The following is a 17,013-nucleotide window of genomic DNA, read 5'->3' on the forward strand; positions in this document are numbered from 1 at the left end:
TCTCTGGACAAACCTGGGTAGAGGTATGAAAAACAGTAAAAGACATAAATGAGTTTCTAAATCACAAACGTTCCTGTCTTGTTCTGAGCTTCTGAACAGAACGAGATATTTGTGATGTCACCTAGCCTTACTGTCTCACCCAAATCTGTTGGCCTGTGGCCATGTAACACTGAAAGAAAAGCCATTCAGATCTCTGTGCTTTTGTTTCGTTTCAATACAAAGCTGACACGTATCAGTTCTAATAAATGATCATTTTCCATTTCACTTGGGCTTTTGGCAGAATGAGTTTATAAATCAATGTGAATGGATCAATGCAGTTGATAATTTATGATGATGTAGATGGAGAGATTGATCCTACAGAACCACCCAACTGATATTTGCCTCTCTTTGTTCTTGCTGCCTGGTTTAGTCATTTCTAAATTTATGAACACTTTCTCCAAAGAGGATCAGTAGGAAACAAGAACAATATAAAATAACAATCTATTTAAGTATCTCTAACAACAGACTGAGAGCTACACTGCAAAAAGTTTTCAGTGGGTCATCCCTGGATTTCAATGGTCCATATTATTTTTTGCGTTCTCTGTGCAGATGTAAGTAAGAACCAAAGGGACATATACACATCTAAGAAACCCACTACATAACAGGCTGGGACCTAGAGAATGAGTTCAGGAGATGAAAATAGAGTAAGACAGAGAAAGTAGGAATTCATACTGCCAAGACAGAAGACAAAAAGAAGGACTCAAAGAGCAAGCCACTGAGTTCATGTCAGAGACAGTCCCTGTTCCCCTTACTAGGGAACCCACTTGGACACTGAGCTGCCATGGGTTACATCTGAGCAGGGGTCCTGGGTTATATCCATGAATGGTCCTTGGTTGGAGTATCAGTCTCAGAAAAGACCCCTGTGCTCAGATATTTTTGTTCTGTTGCTCTCCTTGTGGAGCTCCTGTCCTCTCTAGGTCTTACTATCTCCCTCTTCTTTATTCTCCCAGATTGGGAAGCACCCTTGCCAGACCACAGAGGAGGACAATGCAGCCATTTCTGATGAGACCGGATAAGCTAGGATCATATGGAAGGGGAGGAGGACCCCCTCTATCCGTGGACTTTGAGAGGAGCATAGTAGGGGTTGAGGGTGGGAGGGTGGACTTAGGAAGGGAGGGGGGTACTACAGCTGGGAAACAAAGTGAATAAACTGTAATTAATATAAAAAAATAAAAATTTAAGTAAAAAAGAAGGACTCATTTTTTTATTTAAGCCTTATGCTACGTGCAGCAATACAGTTTATATACTAAGTGACAGGAGTCTTTCAAACATTACAGTGACCTGTACCATAGGTACCAGGTAAGAAATGCACGGTTGTGTGGTGTGTGTGTGTGGGGGGGGCTATGAATTGTTTATATATAAACATATAATACAGCTTTTATTTCTAGCATTTCATGTTTTTTATCCTTGCCCACAGCTTGTCAGACACTCCAGAAAATTGAGTAATTTTCCCCTTTTGTACATAATTCCAAGTGTCTTACCTTTTATCACAATGCTTTAGTAAAAGTAAATTACAAAGAAAACTAATTTCTTCAAAAGAAAGAAACACTATTCTCCTGGTGATATTATCAAAGATTGTTTTGAAGTTAAAAGTCAAGCATAAAACAACTGGTATATTTCTTAAACAGTATTTTTTTTTTAATGTTATTGTTAACAGTATGCTATACCCATCTGTTTGCTTTACTCTGTCAAAAAAAAATGTGGCCCTTCTCAGAAAGGGATTAAAAGAAATAAAAGGTCCTTGTGTGGTGGGGTGTGGTGGTGCACACCTATAATCCCAGCAGCCTAGGAGGAAGAGACAGGCAGATGTTTGTGAGTTGGAGGCTAGCCGGGTTTACAAAGTGAGTCCAGGACAGCCAAGGCTGCACAGAGAAACACTGTCTCAAAAAAAAAAAAAAAAAGAAAAAAAAAAGAAAAAAAAGGGGTGGGGATTCCTTCGTTTAAAAAAATCTGGAAATTATAGTTTTTCCTTTGCAAAGAATAACTCTACTGGAGAATCTATCCACATTATCCCTAGAGAGAAAGAAAGAGACATAAGGGGAAGAGAAATGAGAAGAGAGCAGGGTTCCGGGCCCCATTCCTTACAGAGGTTGCCACCTCACAAATCTTCAAGCAGAAACGCCAATAGATTTGACTGCATATCTCAGTACTAATCACCTATGGTCCTAATTCTAGGCTCCTGACAACCAGAGCTGATATGATCACATGATCCAATCATCCAATCACCCTTGTTTCCAATTTAAATTTCCCTCCCTATACAGATTAGTCTTTTTGCTTTGTTTTGTTTTTGTCAACTTGAACAAACCTATACATATCTGGAAAGAGAGAGCCTCCACTGAGGAACTGCCTCCATCAGACTGGCCTATAAGCAAATCTGTGGGACATTCTCTTGATCAGTGGTTGATGTGGGCCCACTGTGGCCTAGATCACCCCTGGACAAGTGGTCCTGTGTTGTAGAAAAAAAATGAAGCAAACCATGGAGAGCAAGCCAGTGAGCAGCATTACTCCATGGTTTCTGTCTCTGCTCTTATTTGACTTCCTGCCCTGACCTCTCTGGAGGATGGACTATGCTGTGGAAGTATGAGATTAAATAAACCATTCCTTCTCCATGTTGCTTGCTGGTCATGGTGTTTATCACAGTAATAGAAATGAAACTAAAACACTCCCTCCCCTCGACAAAGGTGATGATGAGCAAAGTTGGAGAGTCCACTTAGTGTTATTCTTATGAATGTAATGGGGATTGATCACTGGGACTGAATGACCTATTGGAGAACTTGTCCCTGGAGAAGACTGGTCCCCCTCCCCAGGCAGCCACTAACTGCCTTAACAGCTTCTTTTTTACTCAGATAACTTACTAAGACTGCTGCTCCTCTGCTATTTTTCCTTTTGCTAACTTTTCTAAGAAGAGTTGGTACATCTGAATTGTTTTTCATGTTTTATTTTATTATATTTTAATTAAATTTTTATTTTTTTTATAAAATTACAATTATTCACTTTGTATCCCAACTGTAGGCCCCTACTCATCACCTCCCAATCCCATCCTCCCTCCCTCTTCTCCACCCATGCCCCTTCCCCAGTCCACTGATAGGGGAGGTCTTCCTCCCCTCCCTTCTGATTCTAGTCTATTAGATCTCATCGGTAGTGGCTGCATTGTCTTCCTCTGTGACCTGGTAAGGCTGCTCCCCCCTCAGGGAGAGGTGATCAAAGAGCAGGACACTGAGTGTAGATGCATCTGAATTTAAGTGCAGTTTGTTCAACAGGTCAAGTTGGCTCTAAGGGGAATGAACTATAGCTTCCTCCTTCAGGGAGCTTATGATCAAATGAGGTTTAAAACAGACCAGCTATGAAACTTCCCTTAACACTCCCCATGGGGTTATACTAGAAGGCGTGAACAAGTCTTTACACTGCTGCTTCCTTCCTGTGTTTGTGTGCACATGCATGTGTTCATGGGCATATATAAAGTTAATTTACATGTGTATGTGTGTATATAATATGTAAGCACATTGCAAAGTTCTGTCCAAGTTAGAGGATTTTTTTTCTAAAAGGCTCTGTTTAAAAATCCAGCATTTGCCAGGTGGTGGCACACACCTTTTAATTTTTTTTCTTTCTTCTTATTATTTATTACAATTTATCCACTTTGTATCCCAGCTGTAGTCCTCCACCATTCATCTCCTCCAGGACCCACCCTCCCTTCCTCTTCCCCCATGTCCCTCCCCTAGTCCACTAATAGGGAAGGTCCTCCTCTCCTACATTCTGACCCTAGACTATCAAGTCTCATCAGGAGTAGCTATATTGTCTTCCTCTGTGGCCTGGTAAGGTTGCTCCCCCCCTTAGGGGGAAGTGATCAAAGAGGAGGCCACTGAGTTCATGTCAGAGACAGCCCCTGCACCCCTTACAAGGGAATCCACTTGGACACTGAGCTGCCATAGGCTACAACTAAGCAGGGGGTCTAGGTCCTCTCCATGCATGGCACTTGGCTGATTCATCAGTCTCTGCAGGATGCACTGGGCCCAGATTTTTTGGCTGTGTTGCTCTCTTTGTGGAACTCCTGTCCCCTCCAGGTCTTTCTATCTCCCCCTTCTTTCATAAGATTCCTTGCACTCTGCCCAAAGTTTGGCTATGAGTCTCACCATCTGCTTTCATACCCTGCTGGGTAGAGTCTTTCAGAGCGCCCCTGTGGAAGGCTCCTGTCCTGTTTCCTGTCTTTTCCTACTTCAAATACCAATGCTGTTTGCCCTTCTGAATGAGGATCAAGCCTCTCCTTTAATCCCAGCACTCAGAAGGCAGAGGCAGGCAGATGCCTATGAGTTCAAGGCCAGCCTGGTCTACAGAGTGACTACCAGGACAGCCATCACTACACAGAGAAACCTTGTCTTGAAAACAAAACAAAATGAAACAAAAAACCTCACAAAAACTAGCTTTTATAATTTTGACTGACACACATTCTGAGAGCTAGAAACTGATCTATACTAACTCTGCCCTTACTATTTTCAACTATAAAAGTGTCTCACAAAGGTATATTATAAGAAAAACAGTCAAAAGTTAAAGTCTATAATATCAGCAATACAAAAAAAAACTTAGGTAGAGCTTCCATTTATAAAAGGCAACAAGGATCACCTCCTGCTTCAATGACTACACAGAGCTTCAATGATCATGCCCTGCTTCAGGATAACTGTATCAGAAGGAACCAAGAAGCTGCAGGCGAAGGCCTGCACTTGACTGAAATGGATGGTCAGGATCAAAACTGTTTAGAATTTGCAGCTGGGTATGTTTTTGTTTGCAAGTAGGGGAGAGAAGGTTTCTATTTATATACTTGGATCTAAAGACAATTTGTATAACATAAAACTCATAACCAAAAGAGTTGGGAAAAACAAAAATTCTTTCCACATTGCCATCTAACTTTGCTAAGATTGAAATCAAAATTCTAAGGAGATTTTTTTTAAAACTTGGCGACGTTAATTTAAGATTAAAAAATAGCAATAGTAAAATCTTTATTGGTGTGTGTGTGTGTGTGTGTGTGTGTGTGTATGTATGTGGGTGTGTGAGGACTGACAAGCCATTGTCCTAGCCCAAGAGAAAACATCTTTCCAAATGAAAAGTGATAAGAGAAGACAAAACTGTGCTACTCTATATAGTAAGATGTATTATGAAGCCTAATAATTAACTGTATGATGCAAGAATGTGGAGACACATTAATGGCATTAAGCTGAAGATCCAGAAAAATAACACTATATGATTAACCAAGTAACAAAAGTCCACGGGGAAGAGCTGAACTATTCTATATATGATCCTGGAAAAGAGCCCATTTCAAATTAATAATTTCTATACTGATTTTATGTATTGAAATTTCTATGCAGATAAAAGTCTGAAATTAAAAATAAAGCTACTACAAGAGAGTAGCTGATATAAAAGCATCAACATACTTATCTATATGAGTGTTTCTATACATTAAATGTATTGAAGTGTACTGTTCCTATAAAATCAATAAAAAAATTGAAAAGTGGTCAGACTAGGAAGCAAAACTGGCCATGAATAACAAAGCAATCATACATTATTAAGAAAGAAAAATAGAAAGATCTTTATATAAAAAACAAAGACTACTAATAAATAACAGGAGAAAATATTCAAACACTTTCACAATTAGAGAGACTCAAGCTCAAAACATTACAAAGCATCCCCTACTTCTGGTGGAGTTATAGAACAATCGTAAGCATCAGGAAGTGAATTCAATGACAATAAATCAAAGTTTCATACAATGATGCACTGTTTTGTCTGGTAATTCCACATCTAAGCATCTTTCCTAAAGAAATCATCAGCGCTGCAGATAAAGACTTATGAGCAAAAATAGTCACTACAGAGTTAGTGACAATGGCAGGAAAAAATTGAAAACATAAATGGGATTCTTGCCTTTCAAACACAGCCTCTCTCCAGGAAGCTCAGAGTGGAGAATATAAGAGGTTTGGCTTTTGATTTACAGGAAATCTCATTTTTTTTTCCTCAAGAAATGAACAATAGGAAGGCACAGTCAGTTCTCTGTCCTCCTCGAATCGATTATCTAATATTTAGGTCATCTCTAGCAAAACAGTGTCATTTTGATCCCCTAGACTCACTATCTCCTAGGCAACTGATTGAATAAAAACAAAATATAAAGCCTCACTGAGAAATCTATAATTTTAAAGACTTAAATATAATAAAGGACATATCATGTCCCTCAGCTGGGGGATGGGAAGTAGCAGTACAGAAAGTAAAACAGGCAGATAGACAAGTAGGCACCACGAAGGAACTGCATTTTAACACCACTTTATGTGTTGATTTTTCTTTTTTTAACAGCTTCATTGAAATATAAATTATGTAACATAAAATTCACCCTTTTCAAGTATATAATTAAATGGGTTTATATATTCACAGAATTAAACAACTAAGCCAACAATCTAATTCTGGAACATTTCCATCATCCCCAAATGAAACCTCATGTTCATTAGCAGGTGTTCACATTCCCATCCCCAAAGTGTAGGCAAATATTAATCAACTTTCTGTCTCTAGGAATCTGTTCATTCTGGGTATTTCATATAAAATGGAATCAAGTAATACGTGATCTTGTGTGTATGGCTTCCTTCACTCCCCATCAGCTTTTTGACAGTCATTCACGTTTTTGTATGTACCAGCACTTCGATCATATTGGTGGCCTAATAATATTCCATTATGAGATGGACCAAAGATTCTTTCTTTATTCATTCATCAGTTGCTGAACATATGTGTTGTTTCTCCTTGGGGATTATTATGAATAATGCTGCTAGGAATAATCAAGTACAATGTATTTTTCTGGGTTTTTTTTTTTATTTAATTATGTGAGCGCTCTACCTGCATGTACACCTGCATGCCAGAAGAAGGCATCAGATCCCAGTATAGATAGCTGTGAGTCACCATGTGGTTGTTGGGATTTGAACTCATGACCTCTGGAAAACCAGACAAAGCTCTTAACAGTGAGCTATCTCCCTAGCCAAAGTACAATGTATCTTTCCTGGGCATCAATTCCTGGATTACATTGAAGCTAGAATGTTGAGGAACTACCAAACTATTTTTTTTTCAAAATGGCTATTCTACTTTATAGTTCCATCAATAATGTACCAGTTGTACATAATATTCCCTTATAATCTTTTTAATGTCTCTTAAGATTGACAAATATAAGGGCTGAGAAAGAAATTAGGGAAACAACACCCTTCACAATAGCCACTAATAACATAAAGTACCTTGGTGTGACTCTAACCAAGCAAGTGAAAGACCTGTTTGAAAAAACTTCAAGTCTCTGAAGAAAGAAATCGAAGAAGATATCAGAAGATGGAAAGATCTCCCGTGCTCATGGATTGGTAGGATTAACATTGTGAAAATGGCCATTCTGCCAAAAGCAATCTACAGATTCAATGCAATTCCCATCAAAATACCAACTCAATTCTTTACAGACCTTGAAAAAAAGATTCTCAGCTTCATATGGAAAAACAAAAATTCCACAATTGCTTAAACAATCTTGTACAAAAACAGATCGTTTGGAGGTATCTCCATCACTGATCTCAAGCTGTACTACAGAGCAATAGTAATAAGAACTTCATGGTGCTGGCATAGAAACAGAATGGTGGATCAATGGAACCAAATAGAAGACCCAGAAATAAACCCACACACCTATAGATGCTTGATTTCTGAAAAGATCATCCTGAGTAAGATATCCCAGAAGCAGAAAGACACACATGGTACATACTCACTTATAAGTGGATATTAAACATACAATATAGGATAAACATACTAAAATCTGTACACCTAAAGAAGCTAAGCAAGGAGGAGGACCCTGGGTAAGATGGTCACTCTTCAATCAGAAAGGCAAATGGGACAGACATCGAAAAAGGGAGAAAACAGGCAACAGAACAGGAGCCTACCACAGATGGCCTCTGAAAGACTCTACCCAGCAAAGCAGATGCTGAGACTCAGCCAAACTTTGGACAGAGTGCAGGGAATCTTATGAAAGAAGGGGGAGATAAAAAGACCTGGGGGGGACAGTCCACAAGGAGAGCAACAGATCCAAAAAATCTGGGCACAGTGGTCTTTTCTAAGACTGATATTCCAACCAAGACCATGCATGGATATAACCTAGAACCACTGCACAGATGTAGCCCATGGCAGCTCAATGTCCAAATGGGTTCACTAGTAATGGGAACAGGGACTATCTCTGACATGAACTCAGTGGCTGGCTCTTTGATCACCTCCCCCTGAGGGAGGATCAGCCTTACCAGGCCACAGAGGAAGACAATGCAGCCACTCCTGATGAGATTTGATAGGTTAGGGTCAGAAGGAAGGGGAGGAGGACCTCCCCTATCAATGGACTTGGGGAGGGGTATGAGAGGAGATAAGGGAAGAAGGGAGGGATTAGGAGGGAATGAGGGAAGTGGTTACAGCTGGGATACAAAGTGAATAATCTGTAAATAAATAAATAGTAATTAAATAAATTAAAAAAAATAAAAAAGGTTGAGAGATATGTACTCTTTAATTTCTCATGTGGGTTTACAACTTTTCTTGATCACTATCATTAAACATTTATCAGTTTTGTCAACTATTCCACAGAACCACCTTTTTGTTTTGTTTTGTTTTGTTTTGAGACAAGATCTCACATATCCCAGATGGCTTGAAACTCAAATTCACTATATAGCCCAGGACAACCTTGAATTCCTGAACTGCCTGGCTTCACCTACTAAGTGCAAAGAGGCAACTATTTTCAGCTGCAAACCAACCTCTGCTTGGTTGATTTCTATGCTGTTTTTCTATTCTCTATTTCATTTCTTTCCACTGTAGTCTTTGTTCTTCTTTCTTCCTGTTCATTTTGTTTTGTTTTGTTTTGTTTTCTCTCTCTCTCTCTTTCTCTTTTCTTTCTTTTTGACACAGAGTCTCACTATGTAGCCCTGGTGATCCTGGAACTCACTCTGTAGACCAGAGTGGCTTTGAACTCACAGAGATTCTCCTGCCTCTGTCTCCAGAGTCCAGGTTTTAAAGCTGTGTACCACCATGCCCAGCCCAAGAATTCTTTAAAGTAAAAAGTTAGGTTACTTAGTCAGGACTCTGTTTTAAATAGATACATATTAACAATTCTAATCTGAAGGAGATTTATTTTATATTACTTTCATTAATTCATTTTAAAGTATTTTAGAATTTATAAATTCTTTGGCTCATAGGTTATTTAGAAATATGCTGTTCAATTTTCATAGATTTGTGAATTTCTCCAATTTCCTTCTGTTGTTGATTTACAATTCAGCTCTACTGTGGTCAGATAACATGCTTGGTATGATCTGATTTTTTTTTTCAAGTTTATAAAGATTTCTTTTACAGCCCGGCATCTGATCTCTCCTGGGGAGTATTCCATGGGTATCTGATCACTGGCTGCTTTGTAGAAACATCACACTATTACTATTTTCCACAGACCTCTACTTTCTCCCCTGCATTCTGGGGCTCCTATGAACAGTGTATCGTGTTTAGTGAGGACTACTAGTGTATCTACTGAATGATTCCACCTTCATTAATGGCCTCTCCTTACCCAAAACACCTACTCATACTCTCATTCTCTCCCCTCTCCCCCCCCCCCCCGCTCAGTGTGTGTGTGTGTATGCATATAGGTGTGTATTTTCATGTGGAGTTCAAGTACGTGGAGGCCAGAGGATAACCACAATATTACTCAGGTGCCAGCCCCTTCGTTTTTGAAACAGGCCTGGAATGCTCACTGGCCAGGAACTTTTCAAGTAGGCTGGGCTGGCTGGCTACAAGCTCTGGAGTTCCACCTATCTTGTTTCCTCAGCTGCTTCACATGGGTTCTGGGGATTGAAATCATGTCTTTGTGCTTGCACGGCAAATGCATTACTGACTGAACTCTCTCTCTCTCTCTCTCTCTCTCTCTCTCTCTCTCTCTCTCTCTCTCTCTCCAGCTCAACACCTATTCTCTGCCCTTATTTTTAATACTGAAAATTGGCCAAGGAATTCACAAAGAGTAATCAGCTTTGTTTTAATGATGGGGAAAACGGAAAACAAATTAAGTATGTAACATGGCTCAAGCTCCACAGAAAAGGCAGGCGCCACATGAATGGAGTGGGGGGGGGGGGCGGCTCTCAACAGCCGCTCTGCAACAAGGCCCTGCTGCTGACAGACTTTACTCAGGTCTACAGAGAAACATAAATGGACCATGCAGACCAGTGCTGTCCCCCTGCACCCTTCATCCATGTTCCTTCTCATGCCCAGGAACACACAGAGGAAGCTGCTGACTGCTCTCTTACTCTTTCTGATGGGAATAATAATGGCAGCCCACCTGGCCCTGCAACTGGGCCTCCCGTCTACCTGACCACGGTTTCGGGACACGGGACATGGAATGTCCCCACTGTTCATGCACAATTACATCAAGGCTACCCAACAAGCAATCCTCAGGAGTACAAAGACTAAACAGTATGCACAAGACTTCAGGGAGACTGGGCTGTGATGACAGATAAGTAGATAATAATTAGAAGAGAATGCTCCCTCTCCATAGCCTACCGTGGCTAGCTGTTGCCCCAACACAAGACAACAAATACGGTCAGCACTTAAACGCCTAGCCCTAATTAATCACCTCTCTATCCACTGTCTTTCCGGGGGGTGGGAAGGAGAAGGCTCCTCAGAAAGGAGGCCTCCCTAGAGAGCTTAACAGAGGTCAGGATTCCAGAGCCAAGGGGTAGCCTTGAGGGTGCCCCAGGTAGATGCACTCTGTGCACTTGCCTCTCCCATCAGCCTGTGCGTTTCTACATCAACCACCTCTCTCCGCTTTAGTAACTGTATGATTTCAGAACTCCAAAAGGCAGCTTCCGTGGGCTTTCTTCACAGCGCCGCCTGTCGATTTGTTGCCTCAATTCAAAATGGCAGCCTCTTTCACAAACACATAGAGACTCAGCAAAGTGATTTGTCACGTACATTCTGGGTTTAATGATATCAAGAAAATCCATGGTTTCTTTTCCAATGACATAAAGTAAGAAAGTGATGGGATATATAGCCAGTGTGAGGTCAGTGTGATTATCCAAACTCCCTAGACTTTCAGCTTGATGTTGATGTTAGTTTTTTGGTAGGTTGGAGTGAGCAAGCTCAGATCAGGCTTTTCTCAGTTCAGTTTTCATTCCAAAGCCCGGTTTATGGACACATTATCAGAAACAAGGACCCAAGAAAGTACTGAGGGACTAAGGAGAAATTCCTTTCAGCTTGTCACTTGAGAACTTTGAACACTGAGCCCCTAGTTTCAGCTTCAGAGGCTGTCCTCCAAGTGACATCGAACTCCAGTTAAACGGCCACCAGCCTTCGCAGTGTTGTCGGCCACTCCTCTCCGCTGTGACTTAGAAGTCCCCAGGTTTTGGTTTAAAGATGCTTAGCAGACTCCTTGCCCTGTGTGTGGAAACCCAGCACATCTCAAAGTGGAGTCCTAGCTAGTGTTTGGTAAAACAACGATAGGTAAGCAGATTTCCTTACCAAGGGACCTCTGGGAGGATGGAATATGTTAATGTGCTTGCCAGTTCCCAAGAGGGTGTTAGTCCTAGACCTGAAATATAATCAGACAGGTCATTTCTTCCCCCTCTTATATGCCTGTCTCATCTCGTGCCTCTCCTCTGAAGCATTTTGTAGGTTTCAAACTCTACACAATACATATTGGAAACGCTAGCCTGGTTTCCGTCCGAGTGTGCCGTACTTGTTGCAAGGCCACCTCCCTAGCACATGGAAATACACGACAGTATTATATTTTATAACACAATTAGTGTATGCGTGTGTGGGTGAGCGTGCATGTGTGTGTGCGTGTGTGTGGTGAGAGAGAGAAAGAGAGTTTGTATCAGGTATACATGCACATGTGTGCACACGTAGAGGTCAACATCAAATATTAGCCTCTAACATCGTTCCACCTTTGTTTGTTTGAAACAGGGTCTTACTATGTATCCTGGGCAGGCCTGGGACTCACAGTGAGCCTCAAAATAGCAATACAAATTCCCCTGCCTCTGCCTCAGCAATGCTAGGATCAAAGGCAGGAGGCGCCATCCTCAGCTCCACCTTACTTGTTGAGATAGCGTCTCTCAGCCGACCTGGAGCTCACTGATTCATCGAAGACTGACTGGCCAGCGAGCCCTAAACATCCTTCTGCCTCCTGCCCTGGGATCACAGGCATGTACCATCATGCCCTGCTGCTACTTGGGTGCCGGGGATCCAAACTCACACAGTCAGGCTTGTGTGGCGAGCACTTCACCGAGCCACATTTCCAGCCCCAACACAGCTTATTCAGATATAGTGGAGCACTCAGGTCTAGGAAAACGAAAGAAACGAAGGACTCTGGATGATGGTACAGTATAATGTAAGGCGGCCCAGCTTCAGAGCAGGATGGATTATGTTCGGTTTAGCACTCTCTGTCATTAGCAATTGTGAGCTCCTCTAAGACAAGAGCAAGCTTCAGCTGTGCCCAGCCACATAGACTATGGCTTCTCCAAGTTAAGGCTTCATTGCCAGTAGTATGAAAAATCAAACCAGAAGTTAGATGTGTGCACTGTGCTTTCTGCAGAGGGCTGGAAACTCCGAATGCATTTTCCCACAGGAACTAAAGTTGTAAATGGTGATTAAGTTCCCGGACTCACCCACAGGTACAGTTTAAATAAGGCACATGAGCAATTTTATTAACAAAACCTAAAACAAACAAAAAACATGAGACAAAAGCAGATGTTTTTACTTATCAAAATAATAGTAAGAGCAGGAGAGGACAGGGTCTCCACAAGGAGAGCAACAGAACAAGAAAATTTGAATACAGGGAACTTCCCAGAGACTCATACTCCAACCAAGGACTATTCATGGAGATAACCCAGAACCCCTGCACAGATGTAGCCCAGGGCAGTTCAGAGTCCAATTGGGTTACATAGTAATGTGAAGAGGGACTGCCTCTGACATGAACTGATTGGCCTGCTCTTTGATCACCTCCCCCTGGGGGGGAGCAGCCTTACCAGGCCATAGTAGAGGACAATGCAGCCACTCCTGATGAGAACTGATAGACTAAGATCAGAAAGGAGAGGAGAACCTCCCCTATCAGTGGACTTGGGGAGTGGCATGCAAGCAGAGGGAAGAGGGAGGGTGGGATTGGGAGGGGAGGAGGGAGGGGCTTATGGGGGGATGCAGAATGAATAAATTGTAATTGATGAAAAATTTTAAAAGAAAAGGGAAAAAAATAATTTAAGAACCTTAAAGGACCTTCAAAAGTGGAGGAAAACATGGAGTTAGTCAATTTACATGGAGCGCGTCTCGCCCCTGGGGGCAATGGTCTCCTGAACATATTCAGACCTCGACTCCACCACTGCTAGTTCTAGAACTGATGCAGGATGTTCCAACGAGGGGTTAAGGCTTCTCATAATATTTCATATAAACCCACACCTGTTTTTTTATATCCCCCATTTTTATTCATTGTTAGCCAGATAGAGCCAAGTAATTGTGGTAATGATACTTGCTTTTTTGCCCAATGCTGGAATGCTAGTGAATTTAGGTATGCCCTGGTTACTCACATGCCTTGCTGGGTGCCTGTGCCCGTTGATGCCCCTCATGCTATGACTCTCTTCAGACAGAAAAGGGATCTTGGAACTACAGCCGCCATTGTTACTACCATCTCATTGACGGCTGTTGGAGCTACCACCAGGGCATTAGCCATGAGTCATACTATGCAGACTGCTCAGACCCTGAATAATCATTTAGCCAATGTAGCTCATGCCTTAGTTGTACATAAAGGAATTAATGCTCAACTAAAAGGAAGCTTGATGGTGTTCAGTCAGAGGATTGACCTCGTGCAGGAGCAAATTGATACCCTATGGCAAATCGCTCCACTTGGCTGTCAATGAAAATATGCTGGACTTTGTGTCACTAGCATACAACATGAGAATTTTTCCTGTGCTGCAAATCTGTCTAAACAATTGTCAAGCTATATTTTAGGTAATTGGACTGGAGAATTCGATACTGCGATGGAGCAGCTGAGAGTGGCCATTGTCACGGTAAATTCTACCAGAGTGCAGCCATGAATCATCTGAAGGAATGGGCGGGCATGGGAGTGTTAGCAGGCCTTCTGGTGTTGGTCTCCTTGGTTTGCCTGTGGTATATATGCAAGATTAGAGTCTCACAACAGCGTAATGCAGCCATGACCATTCAGGCCTTTACAGCCATTGAAGCAGGACAGTCTCCCCAAGCATGGTTGGCTACCATAAAAAGCTAAAATGTTACGCTCAGGATGCGAGGCTAAGCACTGCACTCAGGGTCAGCCACTTTGGACCCAGAGAAGAGCATGTCTGATTGCATGCGGGTTGATGCCCCAGGTCCCACCTCTGAGAAAAAGGTATCGGACAGGTCTGATGCTCTTTGGGTGGATGACACCTAAATGAACATCAGTACAAAGTCCCAATTTATTTCTAATATCAGAGATCAGACCTCTACTCTTGCCTGATGCGTCTAAAACAAAAAGGGGGAACTGTAGAGAGCTGCGGAATGCCTTAAAGATGGAGCTGGATTCCGCCTTCCACCTTCCCGATGGTGAGTGCTCTCTGTCACGAACAATTCCACATTTGGCTAAGGCTGAGGATCTGGCTTGCTTCCATGTATGTGGACCTATCTGCATTGCCCACATGGCATGCTGGGGTTGGCTACCCAGAGGCTATTTAAGCTGTGGGCTGGCTTTCCCCAGGGTCCGATGATTGTTCAAGGTTCCTGAATAAACTGCATTGAAAAAAAAAATAATAATCATGGTCCCTAACACCCCAAACTGGGATTACTTGACCCAGGCCAAGAAGAGGCTGTACACAGGGTTTACAAACCAGCATGCAGGAGCAAAGAAGAGAGCTGGCCTTTTACTTCCATCACCTGCTGGCAACTGAAAACAACATAAGTAATAAAAAATATTGCTCCTTGGAGGAAACACAGGTTCAACAAGATGTGAAGAAGTAATTAAGAGTAGTTGGAGCTATGAGGAGGAGACTCTGGTTCACCTTCAGGGATTTCAGCATGATTCTTTGTTTTGTCCAAATTCATATCGACACCCTTAACTCATGCCTACATGTGTCTGTTTTTTAATACTTATCAACAAGAACTGGGTGTGATAGCTCACACCTATAATGTCAGTACTTGGGAGGCTGAGGAAAGAGGACTATCATTAGCTCAACGTCAGCCTAGACTACACAGTAAGTTTTAGGCCAGCTTAGAATACACTGTGAGACATTGTTTCCAAACAATGAAAAAAAAAAAAAATTGACTAAGAATCTTGATCAGTATATACATGTATGAAGATATGTATATGGGAGGGTTTTCTGTGTGGCCTAAGGCTGTCCTGGAACTCACTCTGTAAACAAGGCTGGCCTGAAATTCAGAGATCCATATCAGCCTCTGCTTCTCAAGTACCGTGATTAAAGGTGTGCACCATCAGCACCCAGCTATATGTAATTCTTAAGTGAAGAGAATCCTGGTAAAGCAAGAATCATGAGCCAGATTCTGAGTCCAATTAGCAAATTCTGGACGGGAAAGCAGAGGGCTAAAGGAGATATTTGCATCCTGTGGGAAGCCCTGGGTCTGATGTGGATGAAATGACAACACTTGGTCCAAGGAGCCAAAGGCATCCTCAAAGGCGAACAAGAGAAAAAGTTTTCTAGAAAAGCCACCAGGTGGAGCCACCACCTCAAACCCACATCCTGTGTTTTCTAGGGATTGACTTGGGTGGAAGCCCACTATGAGATGCGTGTGGTGGGATATCTGTTACTCTGTGTAGTGCTAATGCCTTGGGAACAGGACGCACAGGGATTGAAGGAGGAGATATAATAGGAGGAAAATATCTACGAATAGCAGTTTGGTCAATTGACTCACCAACAAAGCACAGAAGCTGTGCAACGGCGACGACCCTCTACAGAGCTTCTTCTCATTCCCTTTTCCGGTCCTATCCCTAGGCCAGACTGGCAACACTACTCAATAATGACTCAGCAAGGGCAACACGTTCTCCACCAATAGCATAACAAAGGCTCCCAATAAATGCATCCTAGAAATACGCCCAGGGCTATTAGTTAAAAGGTATCAACAATGGTGGCCTCTGAAAGAAGACTGTAGATGCACACACAGATATCTCTGCAGGAATACGTGTTATGAAGTGACTCTCTTTCCTATTCTCTCACTTCCAAGTTCTCATTTCCCCTGGGAAAGATCAGCCCTGGTGATAGCCAGTACCTTCCATACAACAGGGACGCCTTCTGTTAACTCTTCTCCTTCCACTCTACAAAAGTCAGCTTTCCAGATAAAATCAACAGATGATCTAAATAGCCCAAGGAAAGTCTGACCCAAAATGCCACATTTTTCAGATACCTAGTGCGCCACAGGGAAATTCACATTTGAAAGGGAGACAAAGCCTCGTTTCTACCAGCAAAACCCTAGGTTTTGCATAGACCTTAAATCACCAGAAAGCCAAATAAGTTACTCTGGTTTTGTTCCTCCAAAGTTGAGGACAGAGCCCAGCTTTAAGCACTCTGCCACTGAGCTAAATCTTCAAACTCACACTTTCTTTAGTAAGGATGCACTTTTTGTATCCTTTGTTTACAGATTTTTTTTTTCCAACAAAGAGCCCAAGACCTCCGAGATCCCCACCACCAACCAGGCATGGTGGTACCTGCTTATAACCCAAGCATGCAGGAGGCTGAGCCAAGCGAATTGTTAGTGAATTTGAGGTAAGCCTGGATTACATAGAAAGACCTTGTCCAAAAAAGAAAACATTTTACCTGCCACTGAGCCTCTGAGCCAGGATGTGCTTTCCATGCCTGCACGTACATACTTACACACATATGCACATGCTCACCCTCACCAAAGTTCTCATGAATCAGTCCAATAGATACACCTCGGTGTATTATCCCAGGCAGCCAAGGGATGAAGAAATGGAAGTCTTAAAAAAAA

At 42.1% G+C, this 17,013-nt stretch overlaps 1 protein-coding gene across 10 annotated transcripts in view; it reads right to left on the reverse strand.

Annotated features, from left to right (window-relative positions):
* The window catches only part of Sh3kbp1 (SH3 domain containing kinase binding protein 1), a 362,797-nt gene that overhangs the window by 207,178 nt on the left and 138,606 nt on the right, over positions 1-17,013 (reverse strand). The window lies entirely within an intron of this gene.

This window comes from Meriones unguiculatus, chromosome X (genome assembly GCF_030254825.1).
Source record: "Meriones unguiculatus strain TT.TT164.6M chromosome X, Bangor_MerUng_6.1, whole genome shotgun sequence".
Taxonomy (NCBI): Eukaryota; Metazoa; Chordata; class Mammalia; order Rodentia; family Muridae; genus Meriones; species Meriones unguiculatus.